The sequence below is a fragment of the Cinclus cinclus genome, chromosome 17 (assembly GCF_963662255.1).
Source record: "Cinclus cinclus chromosome 17, bCinCin1.1, whole genome shotgun sequence".
In the NCBI taxonomy this organism is placed as follows: Eukaryota; Metazoa; Chordata; class Aves; order Passeriformes; family Cinclidae; genus Cinclus; species Cinclus cinclus.
In genome coordinates this window covers 856,401-880,141 of record NC_085062.1, presented here as the reverse complement: position 1 = coordinate 880,141, position 23,741 = coordinate 856,401, and the positions used below count along the sequence as shown (strand labels likewise).

Genomic DNA, 23,741 nt, shown 5'->3' with positions numbered 1-23,741 from the left:
TCCAGAATGGTTTATTGTTCTTCCATTATGCTAAATACTTGGGTTAGATCATGCCTCATTATACAAAATACAATCCATTGCCAGTCATCTGAACAGGAGCTGATCTGGGGGAGGCAGGGGCTTGCTAAGTGTCAACAGAGCTCTGAGGTGACAGGTACCTCCAGCAGCAGGGCTCCAGGCTGTGACATGGGAAATTCCTCTGTCTCCACTTCTCTGCAGCATCAGAGGAATCCTGCTGAAGCACCAGCAAGGCAAGTGGGAGCTGGAAGCAGCACGTGGATTTTTAAATTTGCACAGCTCCTTTTGAAGCCCCAGTTCCCTTGGCTGCAGTGCTGATCCCAGGGGACACTTCCAGGGCAGGTTCCACCAGCCAGGTGCTCCTGGACAGGATGCCTCGCCAGAACAAGGACCAGAGTACTATGAATATAACAAATGACTGGCTGGACAGAGAGTTCTTCCATCCTCTCCAAGTGGGACGTATCCTGGGATAAACTTTGCTCCCAGTTGTTCCCTAGACTGGCAGAGGAACGTGTGTGAGGGTCAGTGCAGCGACAAAGAGCTGCTGCCACCCCACAGAAAGCGCTACACCAAAAGCTCCATCCCAAACCCGTCTCTAACCCATCACACACAGCCCAGCCAGGGACACCTGCCTCTCCTGGAACGGTGACAAGGGACAAGAAGGTCTGCAGGGGGGAAGGAAGCTCTTTAGATTCTCCAGGAGCTGCAATCCCACCCCAGCCAGTCGAACCCACAGCAGCCTGTCAGCTTCCCTCCTGGCCGGCACACCCTGCACAGGCAGCTGCTGTCTGCCCCAGAGCTGAGCAGCACAGCCACCCGCGTGTCACAGGTGAGGGGACAGGTGATGGCCTTGGACAGCCTGCAAGGCACTGTCTGAAGCTGAGGAAGCACAGAAGTACAAATGGCCGCAGCAGCGCGGCAAAGCAGAAACCAAAAGGAGAAGGACACGTCCCCGCAGGGAGAGCAAGAGGCTCCGGGGAGTTCTTCTCCTTCTGGCCGAATGCAGCCTGGATTAGGAGAGGCTGTCACCACCCGAGGCCATGGCAAGGTCCATCTGGAGGCCACGCAGGCGCTGCTGAGCACACACAGCACAGTTAAAGCCTTCAGCAGACACAGCCTGCGAGAGCCCAGCCTGCAGAACTCCACTCTCAGGCTCTGGGATGCTGCACTGGAGGCTGTGGCTACTCTGGGAGTTTTGGGTGGAACCTAAAGCTTTCAGACAGATCAAAGAGCGAAGCCCCAAGTCATAAAAATATCCTTCCTTTACCCACCTCAGGGAAAGACTGGCCACCAGGAGGAAAAGGAAGAGAAAAAATCCTACACTGAGAATTTAAGTTTTTTAAGAGCCTGTGAGATTTTGAACAGCTTTTGGAGCTTTCTAAACTCTGAAGTCAGCCTTAAGCTAGGTTTATGTTGCATAAACACTTGCTTTCAGATTTATTATTATTATGAAAGCTACAACATGAGCATAATAAATGACTGTGGTATTAAAGCACATTTTACAGCATCATCCTGAGTGCTGTTCCCTTTAATGCTCTGCTTACATGGCACGGAGGGATTTGCTCTGAAACTGTATTAGGATGGATGGATGGATGGATAGAACTCACAGTACAGCCCAGGACAGTTTTTTTCCTCTTATCTCTGAACAATTCTTGATATCCCCAACCCTGTAAAGCTCAGTGTGGAAATACAGAGGTGTCAGTGCTGGCTGCTCGGTGGGAAGGGCTTTGGAATTCGAGGCAATCTGTAAATAAAGATTGGCTCTGCTTGCACTCCTGTGGCCTTTGGCTCGTGCTTGGAACAGTGCACCCCAAAGCCAGGGCACAAACAAGGGCAGCAAGTGGGTGCAGAGGTTCTGAGCAGAAGAAGGTGTCCTTAGAGTGGGAAAGAAATGAATAAACTGGAGCTTGGCCCCCCAGCTCCCTGGCAGCACACCCCAAACTGTGCTGAGCTGGATCCTCCCAGCTCTGGCTGCCAGCTAATGCAGGAGTTGTGTTTTGTATTCAAGCTGCAGATTAAATGAGCTGTCTAAAATCACTGTGACCCTGCATGTTTACTGGGAAAAAAAATTTAAAACTTCAGCTTGAAGGACCGCTTCAAAATAATTAATCCTCTGGAAAGTACTAGGCAGAATTTTGGTGTCCAAAGGTAATACATTTCTTTTGATTCTTATTGTCTTCTGGGGGTTTTTGGGGTGATGTGTTGGGGTTTTTTTGTGTGTGTGTGTGCATGTGTGTTTTTGGTTTGTTTTTTTTTTTTCCTAAGAGGAACATAAAATGCAATCTTCTAGGAATACTCTTCTGAAATTATGCAAGATGCCCACAGTGTACACTAAGAATTCACACCACCAGATAACAAACACTGAGGCTCTATAGCTTTTGTAACAAATTAATTTTGGCTCCTAGTTAGTAAATGTTGCTGCAGACCACCCATTTCCTCTGCTCCTCCCCATAGTTAATCTACCTCTGATTGCTGTAATGTTCCCTACAGACAGACAAATTGTTTGGGTTAACTTACAGCATTTACATTACTTTTTCATTTGTGACTGTTTCAATTAGCAATGTCATCTATTTCTGAAAGCTTTTTACTTTTAAATAATTAGGGTTTACCCAAGAGGTTAGCACAATAAAAAAAAAAGTATTTGAAATGCTAATCCACCACCTCAGACAAAACTGTTCCAGCAAATTTAAAATCCTGTTGCTTCTTAACGATATTGTAAAGCACCGTAGTGTCCACAGCATACTGATAACCTCTGAGCAGCACAAAGGATGGGGCCAGTGCCTCACATGAGATGGGCACGAAATGGAAATGCTGACAGCCCCTGGAATAGCTGGGATTGGGCTCAGGGATTTAATGAGCACAATAATGGGCAGGTGGGCTGAGCATTCCTGCCGAGATCAGACCCTGGAGAGGAAATCCTGCCCTCTGAAGCTGCTTCTCAACATCATCTGTGCACAGGGCCAGGCTGGGAATTACAGACAAAAAGTGTATTTTCATGTTCCCTTTGCAGCCAGGCTTTGACAGCCTTGTCACTAACACACAGACACACACAGACATGTATACATTTATATTTCATGCCAGAGCAATTGGATTTCTTTTGGAACATATTTCTTTTTTCTAACTACATTCAAATCCAGAAAAGAGGAAGAAATCTGTTGCTTTGGTGCAAACCATGCCTCATCTCTGGATTTACTGCTTTTGCTCTTTTTCTTCGTATATTTGATGCACTTGGACCTAAATCATTAGAACACATGCTCAGCCTAAAGAGCTGGAAACACTGAGAATGTGCTGAAATTAGGCAGCTGTGTTAAAGCTTCATTCTGTGCCACGGGCCTGGTGGCTACCGTGCCTTTTGCCAAAACGCAATTAAGAAGTTCCACTTTCTGGCTCACTGACTGGGATGGCAGCAAGGCTTGGGTTATCCCTCCCAGCTCCCAAAAAGCCACCACGACGTGCAGGTGCCACTTGGAAAGGCTGGACTGGGAGCCAGATGGAGACACAGCAGTGCCTGGGAAGTTTTCCTGCTCCTGAACCTACAGGAAATTTTCCTTCCATGCAGTGAAAGCAGCCAGGGAGATTTCATCTCCTCCACTGTTCCTGCAGAGCACAGGGGTTGGTCCCTGTCTTGCATCTAGGAATAGACTTGAAGATAAGCACAGAAGGAAAAGTTTATCAATAGCCATTTATTTTTTTTGCGGTCAGGAGATAATTTGTGATTTTTGTTGCTTTTCTCTCCCTAGAAACAAGTGATGGATGGAGAACTGCTCCTAAATTCAAAGACATGTTGGAAGTTCATGGATTCTGCTATCACCCATATTATGCAGAATCCAGTTGCAAACCCTGCTCTTGGGTACCTAAAAAATGGCAAAGCCCCAAACTGCCTTTTTTCCATGGGGCAAGAGTCATTCCTTTGGTGTGGGTGCTCTGTGCAGACCCAGCTCTGGGGAAGGGGAGTGCTCAGGAGTGCCTTGCACTCCTCTGAGAGAAAACTGCTCAGCTTTTCACCCTGGAAACGTCCAGACTCTTTTAAAGGCATGTTTTGCCAGAAGAACAGTCTATTCTGTCATCATAACAGAACTACTGGAGTTTATCTCCCTCTGCACACCTGGCACGCCTTCATCACATCCCATTTATTTTTTACAGTGTTCCACACAGAGGCTACTGCTGTAAAAAGGTGCTCCCAATAGAGAGCAAAGCAAAACTAAAATCACAACACGGCCTCTCTTCATCACTGGGGTTATTATTGTTTCAATTTTGCAGGTGCTGAACGCCTGGCCATGGGGGACACATAAGAACTGAAAAACAAGAGCAGAACACTTGACTTCCACACACATTTAAGAGTCAGGCTGCTGCTTTTGCAACCAGTACAAAAAAAAAAAAATTACAAAAAATCAGGCATCAAGGAGCCACTTGGGAAAAGAGGGAGACTTCAGAGGTCTGCTGGGCCACCCTGGTTTGGGAGAGGGCTCTTGGGTGGGCTCAGCAAGGGCAGAGGGAGGCTCTGATCTCCTTGGTGTGAACAGATCCAACAGCTGGCTCAGGGGGAGCTGGACCACTGGCACAGTAATTGCTAGAAATAATCTGTAACAGTGATGATCTTCAAGAGAGGTGAACTCTGAACTTACAGCAGGGCATTTCCCAGAGCAGGGAATGAGTCTTATCCAAACAAAAGGAGGAAAAGAGGGGCTCAGAGAGGACTACAAACACAAAACCAAATGTGGAGAAATGTTTCCTGCAAAACCCCAGTGAGAGCACAAACCTCTCAGCTGTCTCACTCATGTCAGCATGGACCAGATATTTAAAAACACACAGAATACATAAAATCACCCAAATCACTGTATTTCTGAGGTGCTTTTCCTTCCAGGCTTCTAAGACACTAAAATATGCCCCAAAAGGTATTGCTAAACATTCTGCAACACTTGTCAATATTTCTCAGGCCTGAAAACTCAACCACAACTGCTCTGCTTTAAACTGGTGGGAAGAAAAGCCACCCAAAAAAAGGTTTTCTGGCCATTCACACGTGTGGAAGGATGCAAAGCTTGGTGAGCTCAGGAGCAACCTGGCTGCTCTGTGCCCTCTGCCCTTTTCACCAAATGCACACATGGAAATAGGAGCCCATTTATCCATCACCCCCCGAGTGCCTGACTTCATAAAGGACACGTTAGAGTTATCTTCTGTGCTCAGATCATTTCATTGGATTGGAAGTTAAGTGTGCTAATGTATCTGGAATTAATTTTCTTGGTGTTAAAGTGCAAACTGGGCTAATAAAAGTGACACATTGACTTTTTCTGGAGAATGATGTTCAGCTTACGCAGAATGGCAGCATAAATGAAAATTAGCCTCAAGACAATGTTAATTACATTTTATCCATTAGTAGGAGGGTAATTGAGCCACTCATTTTCACTGCAAAGAAAACCCTTCTGGCTTCATAAAGGGAAACTATGTGCTTTATGTGCAAATTAAAGTCTAACAATGGAAAAATTCAGAATAGTGAGAAAACCAAAATGCAGGTAATGTATAGCTATATTATATTGCAATGACCATCTTGGACATAATCCGTGTTATTGCCTTCTTACTGAGCTGAGAGAGACTTCAAAATGTGTGACAGAACCCAGTTATCTGAAGAATCAGCCAGGAACTACTATGACATGAACATGAAATATCCTGAAAGACTTGATTTAACCAAGAAAACAACTGTACATGTTGCTGATAGAGTTCTGAGAACTAATACTGCTCATAAATAACAGCTGCAGAAAATGGTCCTTGCTGATTTTAAAATCTTCCCACTCGTTTCTATTAGATCTGCACATGGCTGAAAAAATGACATTTGCTTATTCTTAGACAGAAAATCCCCCCAGATGACTGAAGGCACCTGGGGAGATCTCAGCAATGCCTGGAAATCAGGGAGCACATTCTTTTTCAGGACCTGTATCAACAAGTGTTCTGACATCTGTCAGCAGCTGCATCATCACCTGAGTTTTGAGAAACACAGGATGCATTAGCAAAAGTGTATTTTGTTCTCTGTACTGCTGGAAACACCTTGCTGTTTATCTGGATTCCACGATACCCTACTGCCTTTGGACCTTCCATGGCTAAATAGCAGGATTTTCAGTTCTGGATATTAAGCTGTTCTAGAAAATTCTTATTCCTCTTACCTAGAGGCTCTAACTCCTTTTCTGCATGCATTTTATCTACCCTGGACCTCACCCCACTGAGATGAAACATTTCTGTCTGGGATCTTCTAAAAGAACTTTGAAGCTGCTGAGAGTTTGGCAAGATGCAGCGAGATCAGGGTAACGTGTCTCCAGGAGAACTGGAGATAAAGTTATCACCATAAAAATAAAGCTGGTGCCACCAGGTGAAGTCACTGCAGTTTATCAGGCTCTAATCACTGCCTATCAGGGCATCAAAGAACACACAGGATACAGGATTTTAGTGTCAGGGAAGCACAGCCCACCAGCCAGTATTGTCTGATCCACAGCAGCAGCAGCTGCACATCCCTGGTACAGTCTGGGGAGAACCTCTGAGATGCTCAGGGAAAATGTGGGATAAACCAGTTGTTCAAGAAGCTCCAAATCAGCTTTTCATCCCCCCTCCTGTCTCAATAAATTACGGAAGCACACCCAGACCTGGAAGCTGCTTGTGCACAAATACCACAAGGAAATCCCCCAAGTGCCAAACCATCATTTTCATCAGCCAAATAAAGTGTGGGTGGAACACGATTTAGTTGCAGATACTATTATGGATTATCTGCCCACTGGGCTCAATGGAATCCAGATCACACCCTTGAGCTTCCTGACCTCAGGAGCAGCATCTGGGCAGAATTACATTGAATTCAGAAATCCTGCTCCTACAAAAGCCAAAAATACATTCCCTTATTCAAAAATAATAATTCTAAAATCAGCCTTTATCATAATATTACCATGAGCATTGAAAAGGATTATCTTATTACAAAAATGAAATTACTTAAATTTACCCTCATTATTGTTTCCCAGGGAAAAAAAGGCATTTTTTTTTTATTTCATTGTGGATGAAGCTGCTATTTGCATTTAAATGAAGACATCTGAAGAAGAGGAGCTAGAAAGTTAGGTTTTTTTTTTTTCATTTAGAATGAGATTTCATTTCAGTATTCTATAATGCAAACCCAACTCCACTTTCTGCTTCATTAAATAGTCTGTCACAAGCTGCTTTCCAAAAAACTGTCATGGAGAGTGAGACACTGATTATTCCCAGTTGAGGCTTTGTAATGATGGCAACAATAGAGTGTTGGTGTCCCCTGAATACCTGACTTCAGCAAACAAATGAGCTATTTCCATACCTGCTGCACAGCATGGATTTTTTTCTTTATTGATTTATCATAATTGACACACTTAAACAATCTTCTTTCTTAATGCTCTGACAGAAACAGGCTTTTATCAATGAAACTTAGCTAGCTTACAAGCTATTCCAACATGAGCACTGAAAAGCAGGTGGACACTTCAACAGTCACTCCATGCTGAAGATTTGATGAAGGAAACCAGGCAGAACACCCAACACTGCACCACTGACACCTGCAGGAAGTGCCCATTTTCCTAGATGGGAAGGAAGATTCCATGGAATGGGACTTCCCTCCTGCATTAAATCCCACACCAAGGGACATTTGGATTCAGTGTGGGGGAGAAGCAGTGCCCAGATCTGCCAGGTAAGATTTGTGTTACCCACACCAGGTACTGGGAGAGTGCCTCAGTTTCCTGAATTTCCTGAATTTCCATCACTGCCCAAGCTGAGAGCAGAGCTCAGGCATGGCAAGAACACACGTGGACAGAAGCAGTGCAAGCTGAGGTTAAAAGAAAATTTACCAGTGGGCAGAAAATAGGAAAGCAAAGCAAAGGCTGTTTTCATGAGTCAGCCTGGATGGGCAAAGGTACAAGTTCAACAGAAGTATTAAAAGAATAGCCTCAACCAGGATGGAAATCATCTTTCTTCCTCTCCTCACACTAAAGTGAGAGTCAGGACTGATGACAAAACGTTCCTTGCATGGAAGGTCCCAGTTCTGAGTTTAAATGAGTTTAAATGCTGCTGCTCAGGGACTGGTGATCAGAAATGCTCATCTTTGCCAGGTGAGGGTGGCTCACAGCCAGCGAGACCAGCATTAATGCAGAGCACCTCCCTGACAGCCCAGCTGTCCTGGGGAAGGCCTCTGCTCACACCAGTGCTTTAAGTCTTGTGGCTTAGTCAGTGGCTTTAAAAAAAAAAAAATTCAATCTGTTTTAGTCTACCCAGGCTCCAGCCGATTGGCTTTGCTCAAATACCAGGCTATTTCTCATTAGTGACTGGTATTTAATTTGCAGATCCTCTGCTCAACAAAGATAAAAGGTCGATGCTCCAATTAACATATGGAACTCCTACTTATTGTTAAAGATTTTAGGCAGATGATCTGTGCTCCATGTCTGTGTTCTGTGGAAGTTCCATTCACTTGGAACTACACACGGCAGAGTTTCTAAAGCTATTGTATCAGCCACCTGCCAAATACACACTGAAAAGAGTAAAAAATTGTATTTTATTATGGTAGACACCTCATTTAATTGATTTTCGAGAATAATAATTTTAAACTAAGCGGTAAATGGTCTCAAGAAAGCTCCTTTTAATTCAGCAATGGAGGAATGCTTTGATTAGTTAAACCAAGGGAAAACAAAAACCTGCAGGAAGCTGCAGAAAAGAAAGGAAAATCTAAGGCTGAAATTCTTCTAGCCAATGTATTCACACACAGCCTACCAACGACAACGGAGATTCAGTGTGCACGTTCAAGGGCAGGATTTGGTCCAAAGGGATGCATTTCCAAAGGACACTGCTTCTTCCCCTTGCACCCAGATCTGCACAGCTCGTTAGTGTTCGTGCAGGGCTCCCTGTGCCCAGCCAGGCACTCACGGGGACATTTCCTGTTCTGCAGAAATGGGGGCTCTGGGTGCTGCAGTGCCACTGGAGAGCCCTGAGACAGAGCAGGGGATTCACTGAGACACCCTGGAAATGGATGTGGAAATGGATGTGGAAATGGATGTGGAAATGGATTTCACATGCTCTGACTGCTCCAGTCCATTCCCCAGCCACGCTCAAGAGAACCACTGCCCACGTTCATCTCTGCTCTATAAAATTAAGATGCACAGAGGTCTGTATTCAAGCAGTCAGGATGTTTTCAGGTCACAGTTTGTGCCCTCTGGAGCCTTCAGCCTGTGCACTCACTTCTGGATGTGCCAACAGCCCTGACTGAGCTGAACCCTGCTCTGCTCACCAAACCCTCTGCAGCCACACGTAACCCTTCAATGACAAGTGGTGCTGGAGGAGCCTCATCCCCAAAACCTGATGCCAGATAATCCACTGCCAGTGCAGACTGCAAGTACCCGAGAGCAGAACTGAGGCTGATCACAGAAATGACACACGCAGTAGGGTCTGCTTTGCAGCTGAACACACGCGTGGCAACCCACACTTCTAAGAAAACGAGAAGAAATGGTTCACAACTCAACAGTAATATCCACAAGCTGAGATACTGAGCTTGACTCTTTGCTGAGGCAAGAGCAGTAAAACTCAGACTCCTGTGAGTGCATCAAACCCTGCCCTGGTGAACAGAATATCTGCATTTAACAAGGCACCAGCACCAGCCCTGCCTCCCTGAGCAATTACACACAGACACCAAGATACAGCTCATATGCAGAGAGATGGATGAGTTTCTTTTTATTCCCTTTTCTCTAAATACACCTGGATTAAACTAATAGGTGACAAATGCCTTCTTTTCCTTAGCCCTCCCTTTTCCCTTCAGATGTGCCTCAGAAGGAAATATTTCACAAGCCAAAGTTGCATTAAAGGTTTTGTGCTTTGCAGACATTCAGGAAAATATTAAATCCTACTGGTTTAGTCCTAGAAATAGTAAATAAATCAGCAAATACACAGACACCTTCGAAGCTTGGTTCATGCTTTTCTGTGGAAGGCCTCTAGCAAGTAACAATATAAATGACACTCCCACATGAAGAAAAATAACCAACTTCAATGCTTTAAAATAATTTTGAAGATCACCTGATGATCTTTTCATACACTTCTACACTGATATCCAGGGCAGAAGTGGGGCATCAATCTCCTCACATGAACACTTCTGGGACAGAAATGATTCTGTCTCAAGTGGTTCCAAAAGTGAGCTGATGTGAGTCTGGTCAGGAAAAACAGCTCAACAGGTCTGTGACTCAGAGCTCTTCTACTGATACCTTTATTAATAAGCTTATTTTCATTTCTTTCCAGTGAATTCTGAAAATCAATCCTTTTGTCAAATGCCTTGTGAACAGCTTACATGAGAGCAGCAGCAAGTAATTTCTGCAATCATAAAGAATTGTAGTCACACAGTCCTGTGCTCCTCTTCTGCCATAAATAATTCCATTTGCTCAATGGTGAGCACTTCTCCAACAAATACAAACTGTTTATGCAAGCAAGGTGTGAAAGGTTCACTTTGCCTTTCTCTCCAAAAGGCAGAGAATGCATGTGGAAAGAGAATCAGACAGACATAAAAAGAAACAACAAAACAAAAGCTGCTCTTTGGCCACAGAGAGATCAGGCTTTCTTTAAATAAAACCAATTAACGGAGTTTTCTGTCACTGCCTTCAGGGCCACAGGGACAGGTAAAATGCTCTCTTTAGGTGCACCTGGACTAACACTTGTTTTCCACAGGGGTTTTTCACAGGTTGACATCTGACGTTATTTGTCAGAAGCCTGCAGTGGAACATCAAACCAGTCCAAGGTGCTGCTCTACCCCTTCCATGGCAGTGGGGGTCACCAGCCTGGTCTAACCAAGGCTGAGCGCTCTAAGCACTTACACAATCGTTCTGCAATGCTTCTTAGCATTTTGTCTATGAAGCAACCCTTGACTGAATCCGTTGAAGATAAAAAAGAATTAGAGGAGATAAGAGATTTGGGCAGGTATTTCTAAATGTCACAGCTAACAGAACTGCAGCTGCTGTTGTATTCCCACCCTTCCTTCTCCTTCCCACCACCCTGTGTCCTTTCTGTGCATCAATTCTCATTACTGAAGGAATTTTACACATACACATTTCTTAGTGGAAGTAGTGATTTTTGAAAGGGCATGACTGGGTATCCTTTCCTCTGCCAGGGATGCTGCAAAACCAGATGAAGGTTACCACGAAGATGTTCACAGGTGATGTTCACAAAGACTGAAGTGTGATGAAATTAAATTCCATCCAGGAAGGCTGGATAAGGTTCCCAGCAGAGGGCAGTGGGAAGACAGGTATGAAGGTAAGACAATTAGTGTGCTCAGTTTCAGAGCGTTCAAATTCTTCTCCCATTTTCGGCCTTTGTGAAATTTCTGCTGGAGGGATTCAGACACTCTGACAAAGGTGATTTGAGTAAAACCTGGACTGCTTCAGAAGAGAGGACCCAGCCCCCGTGGTGTCCTGACACAAGGGAGGAGGGGGGTGCACAGAAGGGTCAGCTCAAAATCCCTTTGCTGTGCCAGAATTACTCAGGCACAGTGTGAGAGGAGAAACTACGAGTCCTTTTCCTGACTCTGTCCCCAGTGCTCCCCAGATGTGTTTCCCTATCAGGGCTTTTCTCTGCCATGTTTTAAGTTATGTAATTAGTCACGTCTAGAACCTGTGACAACCAAGTTGTCAGGTACTTTCTCAGAGATAGCAAATGCTTTTTTTTTACACCATTAAATCCCCACTTGCAAGCTGGGTTAAAAATGCCATAGCATTGTTGTGACTACATATAAATACCCTGGGTCTTTTAAGAATGAATTTGTTACTTTTCCTAAGACTGTCCAGTGTGGAGATTAGGATGTAGAGACCTGCACAACAGCCTTCAGCCAGACAAACTGCTCAGCAACCTGAAAATCAAAAACAAGATCCCAGAGCAGCTCTACCAGCAGAGCTCTGTGTGTGTTTGCACAGCCAAACTGCTGTTCAGTGACCAAGCTGCCTCCTCACCTGGGGAGCTTTACCTGGTTCATCTACAAGCACCTACAGACACAAACATCCCCAGACATTTACCACAATGTGGTTTACTGACAGCTTGGCTCATTGCTAAGGTGTTTTGGTTTTTTGTGTTTTTGGTTTTTTTTTTCCCAGAAGATCCATGTTTGCTAACTGCTTTCAGGCAGCAGCAGCAACAATTCATCCAATTAAGACCTGCTCAACAAAGTTCTTTCAGGAAGGAGAAGCAAACCATTATTAAAAAGACAGTGAAGTTTTAAAGTTCCTCCTCCCTGGCCGCTCCTGAAAGCAACAAGAAATTCTATAATTGTGGAAAGCACAGAAACAGAAAGCAAACGCAGGAGCAGAGCAGCACCACCTGCTCTGCCCTGGGGACGGCCGAGCTGGATCTGGCTCTTGAGGCCGCTGGCTCCCAGCCAGGCACCAAGGACAGGGCAGGTGGTGGCCAGGCAGATGTTGCAGAGGCAGCACTGCCCAGCTGTGCGTGAGGTCACACAGCACCCCTGGCTCTCAGAACACCCCAGGGGCTGTGGCAGTGCAGGGGCAGAACCAGCCTGGCTGTCAGGCTGCGCAGTGCCCACAGGGAAGCGCTCACTGATGGAATCAGGTCAGCTCCCAAGGTCTCTGGAAGAGCACTGGCTTCTGCTCCACTCAGCCTCTGCTCGGGACAGGGCAGGGCAAGGTGAGAGAGCTCCAGACAGGAGCCTCAGTGCCCCTGAAAAACAGCAAAGACAACAAAACCAATGGCAGTTCTTCCTTTACTAGAGAATTCTCCGAGTTTCTCCACAGATTGTGTTCTTCTCTGATATGCCTGGGCAGTGTTATCAGGAGAAACAGAAAAGCACATCCTCTTACTTCAATTTTTGTAGTATTTTGGATTATGAGAAACCATTAGAGACATGGGCAAGGCAGTAAAACCTCCTCGATCTCCTAAGGGATCCCTGACGATGCTTCCTTCTAGACTGTTGATCTGGATTATCAGGATGTATGGAAATTAAAGGAAAATATTTTGTGCAGGAATTTTCCAATCTTTTCCAGCCATTAGCCCAGTTCTTTATGATTTCCAGTCTTAAATATGAACAAAACTTCCCTTTCCCTGAGAATGAACCTCATTCTCAGCTGCTGGGATGCCTGAAATGGGAAATTTGATCTGCACTGCAGAATCACTGCCTTCCTCTGCCCCGGGTAATTAATTGGGCTGAGTTTATCCTGGGAGAAAAATCACTTCTTCCACCTTTCTCTTTCCACATCTTACTTTGAAACAGAAATGTCACCAAAAGAGGCTAACGTGGCTGATCCTCCTCCTGAAATGGAAAAGGTGAGACCCCAGCCCCTGCCTGCCCCTCTCCCAGCAGGGACAGCAGCAGAGCACAGAGCTGGGGCCATCAGCATCCTCTGAGCACAGGCATTTTAAAAAGCAAAACACAAAAAGCTGCCAGGCTGGACATCCCCACATTTCCCTGTCAGACAGTGAGAAATAGCTGAACTATTGTGAAATACAGAAGGTTTTGGCTTTTTTTGACCCCCAAATGTAAGTCTATTGCTCAGAATCCTCTTCAGCAGGTCTCATAATGACAATGTCCTGAACTGCTTCCTCAAGCCCCCTGCAAACCTGAGCAGGCAGGCACCCTGCACTCCTGGAGCCTGCTCATATATAATTATATATATAATATATTAGCATTATATTGGACCCAGCCCACGCAGCTGAAGCCAGAGCCCTGCTGCTGTGGGCACTGGACATCAATTATAAATTTAAAGCAGCCTCTCCTCTGAACAAGTGTGATTTAATAAGGCTGTGGAGACAGATGGAAAGGAAAACAGGAGCAAGGAAAGGACCCAGCTTCAAACTCTCAGAACAGTCCGTTCCTGTTCTGGCTAAATACCAACACCTCTCTTCCTCATTCTTTCTAATTTCCCCATTTTAATAGGGAAAAGGGAAATCAGAAATGAAGGGAACTGGAACTGGACTTTTGCTTCCTCCTGAAGACTTCCCACTCACACTCCAGAAGCTGAGTGAGACAAAGATCAGAATCACTTCAGCAAGCCAAGTCTAAAAACTTCAAGCTTTTTACAATAAGAAATCCATAACTCATGTGACAGACCACAGAAAAAAAAGCACATCCATAAACTATAAAATTTGTCACTGGCTTTTACTGCATCTGCTCAACCAAGTCCCCAAAGAAGGAGAGCTGTGGTTCCTCGGATGCCAGCTGCAGAACAGATCTGTTCTCTTCTGCTCCTGTTTAGGACAAAATTAGATGTATACTTTTACATATTTTTACATATGTTCAGCTTTTTTCCTCTCTGTTTTAAATGTTGAAATGCTTTGTTTCCCCCCTCATGTCTAAGCTTTTCACTTTCTTTAGTGGTTCCTGTTGTCACCTTATCAGCTAAGAGCTATATACATATATTAGATTGTACCCAGTTCTGACAAAGAAACTTAACTCCATTTTCTGACATCTTTTTAAGATCAAAGAGAAAATACACATGTGAAAACAACACACCTTCATTCCACTGAAACAGGGAGAATTATTTTTAAATTCAAAGCTGGTTTGCCTCACAAATATTACAACCAGAATTTGGAATTTTTACCCCGAATTACAATGAAAAGTCTCATCACTGTAGTGTATTGCCTTTCTTCATGAAAATGAGTACGTTTCTTATTTCTAGGTAACTTAACAATTACTGTGTTTTGCAGCCAGTTGGAACATTTGAAAGTCCAGCAAGTTATTTTCAAATTGTCAAGACTGATTTTCAGGCTATGTATGGAGTGGTTTAAATACTGATGTTCCCTCTGTTTGGAGTTGATGGGTTCAGGAAACAGAAGTTTGGCATTGCAGGAAAAAGTCACTTTGAACTGCAACTACTGTGTCTCCAGGGGAGTAATTTTCCAGAATCCCACTCCAGGGTAGTGATGCTGTTATTTTATGATAGAACTACCAGTAAGTGGTATGAAAAAGAACCAGACTTTTTTAATTTAACATTTACATTTCTTATATGCCTATAATTTAGTCTCTTTAAATGTCAAGCTTTTTAAAATGAGCACTTTCCACATTTTGATGTTGTTGGATTTTTTTGTATTCTCCTCACAATTAGAAATGAGATCACTGGTTATAAAACAGCATTAGGTATTCCAAAACCTCAGCTGTGCAGATTTCCTGTTTTACTTTTTCCTCATCCCTTCCCTGAAGGTCACAGTAAGCGTGAGACAGATGTGCTGCTACAAAATCTATTTTCCCTGCATTCAGGAAACCTTAAATTTGGAGATCTTCACTCTGGGTGGTTGGGTCCATGACTTCTCCCTGCCCTTTGTCCCAGGTGAGCAGGACCACGCTCTGGAGGAGCTGTGCTTGTGCTGCTGCACCTGGGAGCATCTGGGAATATCTGGGCACACCTGGGAGCACCTGGAGACTCCTGGGAACACCTGGGAGCACCTGGAGACTCCTGGGAGCAGCTGTGCACACCTGGGGATTCCTGGGAACATCGGGGCACACCTGGGAGCACCTGGAGACTCCTGGGCACACCTGGGGATTCCTGGGAACACCTGGGAGCACCTGGAGACACCTGGGGACACCTGGGAATTCCTGGGCACACCTGGGAGCAGCCCAGCCCAGCCCAGCCCAGCCCAGAGCTCCCCAGTCCCCCCCGTTCTCCACGTTCCCCATGCCTGTCCTGCAGGGATTTGGGGCTACTGCCAGTGTTTGTCCCCAGAGCCGTCCCTGCCACAACCTCCTCGTTTTTAACCCTTTCTGTGACCTGTGGGCACTGGACATCAATTATAAATTTAAAGCAGCCTCTCCTCTGAACAAGTGTGATTTAATAAGGCTGTGGAGACAGATGGAAAGGAAAACAGGAGCAAGGAAAGGACCCAGCTTCAAACTCTCAGAACAGTCCGTTCCTGTTCTGGCTAAATACCAACACCTCTCTTCCTCATTCTTTCTAATTTCCCCATTTTAATAGGGAAAAGGGAAATCAGAAATGAAGATGAATGAAGCTTGAATGCTCTTTCTGCATGGGCAGGTGATGAAGGGAACCAGGGAAGCGAGCTGGGTTCAGGATGGCCCAAAAGAAAGGAATTGTCGCTGTTGTTTCCAGCCCAGCTCTGCAGCAGCTCCACGGGCACTGGTGGCAGCCCAGCTGGGAGGAAGGAGCGTGTCTGAGTCAGCAATGCTGCTGGAAAACAGCACCCTCCTGTCCTCAGGAGCCTCCCCTGAGCAGCTCTGCAGCTCCGGGGACAATCAGCCCCTCAAAGGTGACAGAGTCGCAGCAGCCCTCAGGCCCTGTGGACATTCATCCCCTCAGGAGGTGACACTCAACAGCTGCCACCTCTTCTGAGCCCTGGTCACTGCTCCAGCCACCGTCCCTCCTCCTCTGACTGACACCCTGCCTCTGAGGACATCTCACATAGCCAAAGGAATTCTCAAAACTGCTGGCTGGAAGAAGGATGGGAAAGTCAGGGAATAATTCTCTTAATTGACTACTCTTCTTACTACTTGTAATCTAGAGGAAATCTAATTAATTCTACATGAAGAACCACTATTCTGTGGTGAAGTGTAATTCCTGATCTCTGGGGCTTCATCTTACCAGTTGTCAAATTATCCAATTACACACTTGTTAAAATCCATTTTGGGGAGATTTTCATGGCTTGTAAATAAATAATTTAAAAATCTTAAATCCCCAGAAGAAAAAAAGGAAAGAAAGGGGAAAAAAAGAAGCCCCCAGCCCCCAAGTAGTACCTCAATATTAGGAAACACACCTAAAAATAATGTCAAGAAGCTGAAAACAGAGATCCCAGCCTGGTCTGCTCCAGCATCCAGCAGCACCACAGTGCTGATGATCTATCCCAGTAGGGAGAAATACTCTGCTTCTTTTTAACCAATGCTTTATTCAAAACACTAATCTGAAGGGAACCAATTAAGGCAGCATTCCCCTCATTATGCCAAAAGGCTTTTTATAAGCACACCAGTTAAGAGGAGGGGAGCCAAGGGAGGGCAGAGCCCAGGGCAAGGATAAGGATGCTCTGGAGCCAGGCCAGGGCCACCAGGACAAGAGGAGCAGCCAATGCCCGAGAGGAGCTGGGGCTGGCCAGGAGCAGGAGAACTGAACTGGGAGCCCCGGGAGAGATGAACTGGGAGCACCAGGAGAGATGAACTGGGAGCCCCGGGAGAGATGAACTGGGAGCACCAGGAGAGATGAACTGGGAGCCCCGGGAGAGATGAACTGGGAGCCCCGGGAGAGATGAACTGGGAGCCCCGGGAGAGATGAACTGGGAGCACCAGGAGAGATGAACTGGGAGCCCCGGGAGAGATGAACTGGGAGCACCAGGAGAGATGAACTGGGAGCCCCGGGAGAGATGAACTGGGAGCACCAGGAGAGATGAACTGGGAGCCCCGGGAGAGATGAACTGGGAGCCCCGGGAGAGATGAACTGGGAGCCCCGGGAGAGATGAACTGGGAGCCCCGGGAGAGATGAACTGGGAGCACCGGGAGAGATGAACTGGGAGCACCGGGAGAGATGAACTGGGAGCCCCGGGAGAGATGAACTGGGAGCCCCGGGAGAGATGAACTGGGAGCCCCGGGAGAGATGAACTGGGAGCCCCGGGAGAGATGAACTGGGAGCCCCGGGAGAGATGAACTGGGAGCCCCGGGAGAGATGAACTGGGAGCACCGGGAGAGATGAACTGGGAGCCCCGGGAGAGATGAACTGGGAGCCCCGGGAGAGATGAACTGGGAGCCCCGGGAGAGATGAACTGGGAGCCCCGGGAGAGATGAACTGGGAGCCCCAGGAGAGATGAACTGGGAGCCCCGGGAGAGATGAACTGGGAGCCCCAGGACAGATGAACTGGGAGCACCAGGAGAGATGAACTGGGAGCCCCAGGAGAGATGAACTGGGAGCCCCGGGAGAGATGAACTGGGAACCCCGGGAGAGATGAACTGGGAGCCCCAGGACAGATGAACTGGGAACCCCGGGAGAGATGAACTGGGAGCCCCAGGACAGATGAACTGGGAACCCCGGGAGAGATGAACTGGGAGCCCCAGGACAGATGAACTGGGAGCCCCGGGAGAGATGAACTGGGAACCCTTGCCGCTCCCCACAGCTGCCTGCTCACAGGACACACTGCAGAGGAATCCAGACTGTCCTGATGCCTTAGGATTTTGCTTTTACATTTATTTTGTGTTTTTCAGATCCTGCACTGCTTTAGTGGATAACTCTAGAACTCCCTAGGCTGCAGCTGCTGTTCTCCCATTTTATTCAGACACAACAATTCCTCCCTAGGCCTGAAACTCAAGGACACCTCACTGGCTCGGGCCCCAAGAGATGGAAACATCAGTGAATTGAGGGGGTCCAAACTGGGGGAACGTGACTACATTACCTGAAGCTGTAATTGGAGAATTAACCCCTGATATGCAAGTGGACCAAACTTATAATTGTGTGAAAAACTCGTGGCCATTGTCCACCCTGGGTGTAGCCTCTTGGAAGGCTCTGACTGCCAAATAAATAAATTTGACTGTCCTTCAATAAATATCCACTTTATTCTTTTGATCTTGCCCAGCCTCTGTTGTGGGGAGCAGCCCAAGGAATCAGTCCCAGGCTTGTCTGGCAATGGGATGAGAGGCGCAGGTGGGAGCGTGGGGAGCAGCGCCGGGCACAAGGGAAGCACTGCCATGGACACGGTGACACGCAGAGCTCCCGGAGGGACCGGGCTCCCCAGCCCCGGGGGCGCCCCAGCCCCGGGGGCGTCCCAGCCCCGGTGCACACACCCAGAGTGGCTCAGCTCTGCTGCTCTGAGGCTCTCGGGGGAGCCAGGGGGCACAGGGGGTATCTGCAGGAAGGAGAGGTCCTAAATCAGGGTCAGCTCTGGGTCCTCGTGTGCCAAATCTGAGCCACGAAGAAAACCTTCAGGGATCTCCTGTATTTCAGGGACGACAGTGCAGCAGTCACGTCACACACTGCTCTGCAGTATTTGCAGTATGGCAGTGCTGAGTTAGGAAATGCTGTGAGTGAAACCAGACATGAAGCAAAAGAGGAACAGAAGGCAGTAATCTGCTTTTTATAAACCCAATCTGACTGTATTTCAATAAAAGTAAATTAACACCATCCCTGGTTTGGCTCTTTTTCAACAACAGCAAAAAAAAAAAAGCCCTTTTGAAATTTCCTTAATATTGAGTCTGATTAGCATAAAGACATAGAGGTGTTGGGAAAACAATCCAAATTAGATGGCTCAATAATTCCAGTGAATCCTGGTCATTCTGGGCACTCAGTGTGAGACTTCTCAAGACATCCTGGCTTGAAAATCATTCAGAGCACTTTTCTACTAAAAATTAGGTCCTTTTCAGCTGGCTGAAATTGGCTCCACAAAAAATTATCAAATTATAAAATAATTACAAGACCATCATTCTGAAAATTCGATTCACCACTGAATTATTTGTTTGCAACTCAGAACATTTGTGATGACAGTGGTTTTACAGCAGTGTGAAAACAGGCCAGCACTTCTAACTCTCATGTCCATAGCCATGAAGGAGGGACAAGTTCCTGCTCTAAATTCAGAACTGGTGGGTGCTGAGACATTACTGGGAGAATGGCGGCTCCGTTTTATGGTGTGAAATTTTAACTCTTTTACCTGTCCAATTTCAGGAAGCAACAGGATGTATTTCCAAAAAGAAAATGGTTGCTGGCAATATCAAAATGATCCAAAGCCTTCTCACGTTCTTAGGAGTAGATTTCATCTGTGCTTCACTAATCATTTTGATTTAAAAAGACTCCTTTTCAGCACCGGGTAACATTTTAATTAAATATTTGAAAACTTGCCGAATACTGTAATTGCAATTTAAAAGCTATGAATTAGGAAGGTAAAAGCTTTTATCTACTCTGTAGACATCCTTTTCTTTTTCATAAAGCTGTCAGTGGAAGCCTTCAGGAATATTCCTCATCGAATGTGAACAGGACAGAGGGCTGTGGCTGATGTGATGCTGCACTCCTCAGCTGCCAGGCAGAACTCAGCCAAAAGCAGATCCCCCTGAAATCAGTGTGCTCCTCTACATCCTCACACGGGGGGAGATCCACCTTTCAGAAAAGCACAGATTTCCCCCAAAAGCACCCTGAGTGTCAGGTCAGAGGGTGGATGGGGAGAGGAGGCTGCAGCAGCCCCCAGTATCCCGTTCCAGCAGCCCACTGGGAATTCTGGCTAAGGCTGAGCTGCTCATGCAGCCTGTACCAGAACATGAACAGCACTATTTAACAGTGAAATGTGTCAGGTACATGTATTTATAAGGGCATTCATACCCTGGGTATTTATAAAATCCATCCGTGACAGCCACTGCCATGACAGCTGATCCCTGTAATTATTAGAAATAACTGTAATAATAAAAAGTTTCCTTTATAATAAATAGCCTCTTTACTGCCACGGTTGATTTTATTTATTTACCTGGCCTGCTTATACATCTACATGCTGATGGCAAGTAGAACAGTTTCCTTCCTGTCAACATAATCATTAAAGTTTTAAAAAGAACATCAGGAGCAGGATGAAACAATGAATTATCTAAAAGGAATAATGTTAAATTGGTGTTGAGGTTTTGGATACAATTTATTTAATATGACTGCCAGAAATAGACTTCTGAGAAGCCAAAATTTGTCTAATGGGCCTGAGGACAAGAGCACGTTCCTTGGCAAGAGGAGCATGGGCTCAGGGTCAGCCTTGCTGTGATAATTGCTAGGACATACCAAAACAGAGCTTTTAACCAAATATCATTTTAAACACGAGCTCTGTTACATGCCGTGCATTGTAACAGGGTTCTGTTCAACACATAAAGACCTTCACTCTTTACAACTGGCTGATGAGCCTGACCTTACAAAACAAATGCTCCCCCTGTTTTGTGCGCTCTTTTGTGCTGGGGTGGCATTGCAAGAATGCTTGCACTGGTGGAAAAGGTTCTGTCCTGCACCACCACCCCTCCCTGCAGGAGCTGACCGCCAGGAAATGCAGGGTGAGGGGACCCCTGTCCCTGCCAGCTCCCCCAGGTTTGTCCAGCCCCTTCACTGGCAGGTCACAAACAGCCTGCCCTGTGTCCCAGCAGCTTTTCTGAGCAGGACAGAGCTGAGCAGGGACAGCCACCCACGCTGGGGGGACAATTCTGTGTCCCCACTGCAACCTGTGAGCTGCCAGGGATGCGCTGGGCTGGGCACTGACCCTGCCAAAGCCTCTCACAAACCACGAGTCTCTGCTCCCAGGCTGCTCCCACCTTTGATTTAAACCTCTCTCTGCCTCACTCCTGGATGCTGCAGCGCTGGAGGAGAATAAATCACGGGCCAAAGCAGAGACAATGGGAGCTGGGCAGCTGAAACAAGCTGTAATTCACTGCTCACCATCCACCTGTGCCTGCTGAGACACACTGCCAGGGATGGGAGCTTGTCTGGAGTTCCTGTCTCTGCCAAGCAGACTGCAACCTCACCACTGGGCCATTAATTAACTCTCAAATCCCACCTAGTATATATAATATGATATAATGTATAATATACTCCGGTATTAACTTGCTGATTTGGAAATCTAAAAGACGTATGTGGACAACAATTTATCAAAAACTGAAGGTTGTGACCCATTCAAGAGATTTCTGAGGGGACACTGAGCATCCTGCATACACTTATCCCTGTATTATAGGATAAAGTTAACTCACTAGTCTAATAATGAATTTATTATCCCTGGTACAGCACCTCATCCTGCGCTGCCATTACTGCAGAATCTGGGATGCTGGTATGCAACAGGAACGAAGAAAAGGCCTTGGAGAAAAGCAAGGTGGGTGCAGCAAGTGCCCCAATAACTGCAGCAGCAGCATTGTCCCTATCCCCTGATGCCAACGCACACATTTAAATGTTTTCATTGCTGCATTTTCTAACTCAAGAGATCAGGAACATCCAGCTTAGCCAATGTTCTGCTTTACAACCTACAAATCCATGAGAGGGAGCAGAAAGGACCTCAGGATGCAAAGGTGGTGCAGAGGTGGCATGAGCCAGTCTTAAAGAACCCAAAGCTCTGCCTAACGTGTAAACAGCAAAATAGTTCTTTTTGAAGATTAACCTGTAATGGAAAGATACTCAAGAGCATTTCTGTTCAGTGCTGCGCTACACGAAATTCCACGTTCTGCTAAGGAGACCGGTAAAATCTATCCCAAATTGCCCATATCTCCAAACCCAGAGAAATAACATCACACATTATTTTCATTGTGCTTCTTTCTACATGGAAGAGGAGAATTTTTTGAAAATTTTTATTTTAGATTTGCAGATAACAAACAGCTTTGCAAGGACCCCAGGGAAAACTGAATTATCAAACTAATCAGAGTTGGACTCCTCGAAAGGGCTGCACCTGAATGATCATTTTCCTCAGCACAAAGTGAAGCACGGCAAAGATCTGGAGGTCTGCAATAGCCTGCAGCTCCTTCCCTGACACTCCAGCTCGTGCAGAGAAGGTTGAGCTGCTCCCAGGGTGTCAGTGATGCAGGGAATGCTGCCATGATCTGTGCCTTCCCCTCCCATGGTCCCCACACCTGTGGAATTCCAAATGCCACCTCCTGATAACTTCACAGGCTGCACACAATTCTGGGCTGCTGCAAAATGGGCTTTTGTTCATCTTTAATGGAAATTAAGAGAGTGATCTGATTTGTAGCAGTTGCCAGCAGAATCTATTTTTGTTCTCAGGAGCTATATTTTGCCACTATATCACTTGATAATAAAGCAATCATGGATGGTGGGCACACGTGAGCAGAGCTGTGGTTTTCTGCCACCACTGGAACCACTGGGGAAGAAAACCTTTTATCTTCTCAATTATGTATGGAGAGAACAGAAACCCCAACATCTCAGATTACATCAGTCTGATCCTTCTACAGCCCAGAGCTCGTGTGGCTGCACTCCAGGGCCCAGCTGACAGCAGAGCTGGAGCTGATGCCCCAACCCAGAACATTCTGTGAAATATTCCTTCCCAACACAGCAGAGACCTCCAGTGCTCAGCAGAGGAAGCAGCCATGCAAAGGGGTGACACAGCTCCCATCTGTGAGAGCCTCAGCTCTGAGACACACCTTGGCAATGGAGGCACGAGCCACCACAACAGAAAAACCAGGTTTTGGTAAAATGAAGAATCACAACATCTGAGCAGTTTGGAAGTTGGTAAATATAAATACAAAAAACAGCCAGTTCTGTGAGTCTGAAAGTTCAGAAAACACCTCCAGTCTTCAGTAATGGCATAATTAACTTGCTATCACCAGGCAAACATCCAGGTTACACTTTTTAAAATGCTCTGAGATTGATTTTTGCTTTTCTGTCACCACTAAATAATAATGTGTCAATATTTTCTAACAGATTGCCTAAGAACAGCCAGACCTTACATAAGTGTGCTTCATCCTGACAACAAAGAAAGGTGAAAGGGAGAGAAGAGGAAATGCACAAATTTCTGACTGTACTTGAAATTTGGGGTTTTTTTAGGTAGAGAACAAGGCTAAAGGATCAGGCAATTTCAAAGTCCTGTAGTTTTCACTGTGAGCATGGGGTAACCTGTTTGAATGCATGTCTGTAGAACACACAGCTGGCTACATTCTGCATTTTGTGCCTCCCAGCTAATTAAAAATTACTCAGAGTTCATATCATTCCTTTCCTTTCTTTTCCCACTCTCAAATGGATATGGAGTCAGAATTCAGAATCTGGAAGAACTGTCACTCAGGAAGTGTAGACCAGTGTAGGAGCACTCTTGATTCAGGGCAGAGATGTACC

General features: G+C 46.0%; 1 protein-coding gene across 2 annotated transcripts in view; it reads right to left on the bottom strand.

The window, feature by feature from the left end:
* Positions 1-23,741, bottom strand: part of LOC134050882 (transmembrane protein 132D-like) — a 190,390-nt gene that overhangs the window by 49,602 nt on the left and 117,047 nt on the right. The window lies entirely within an intron of this gene.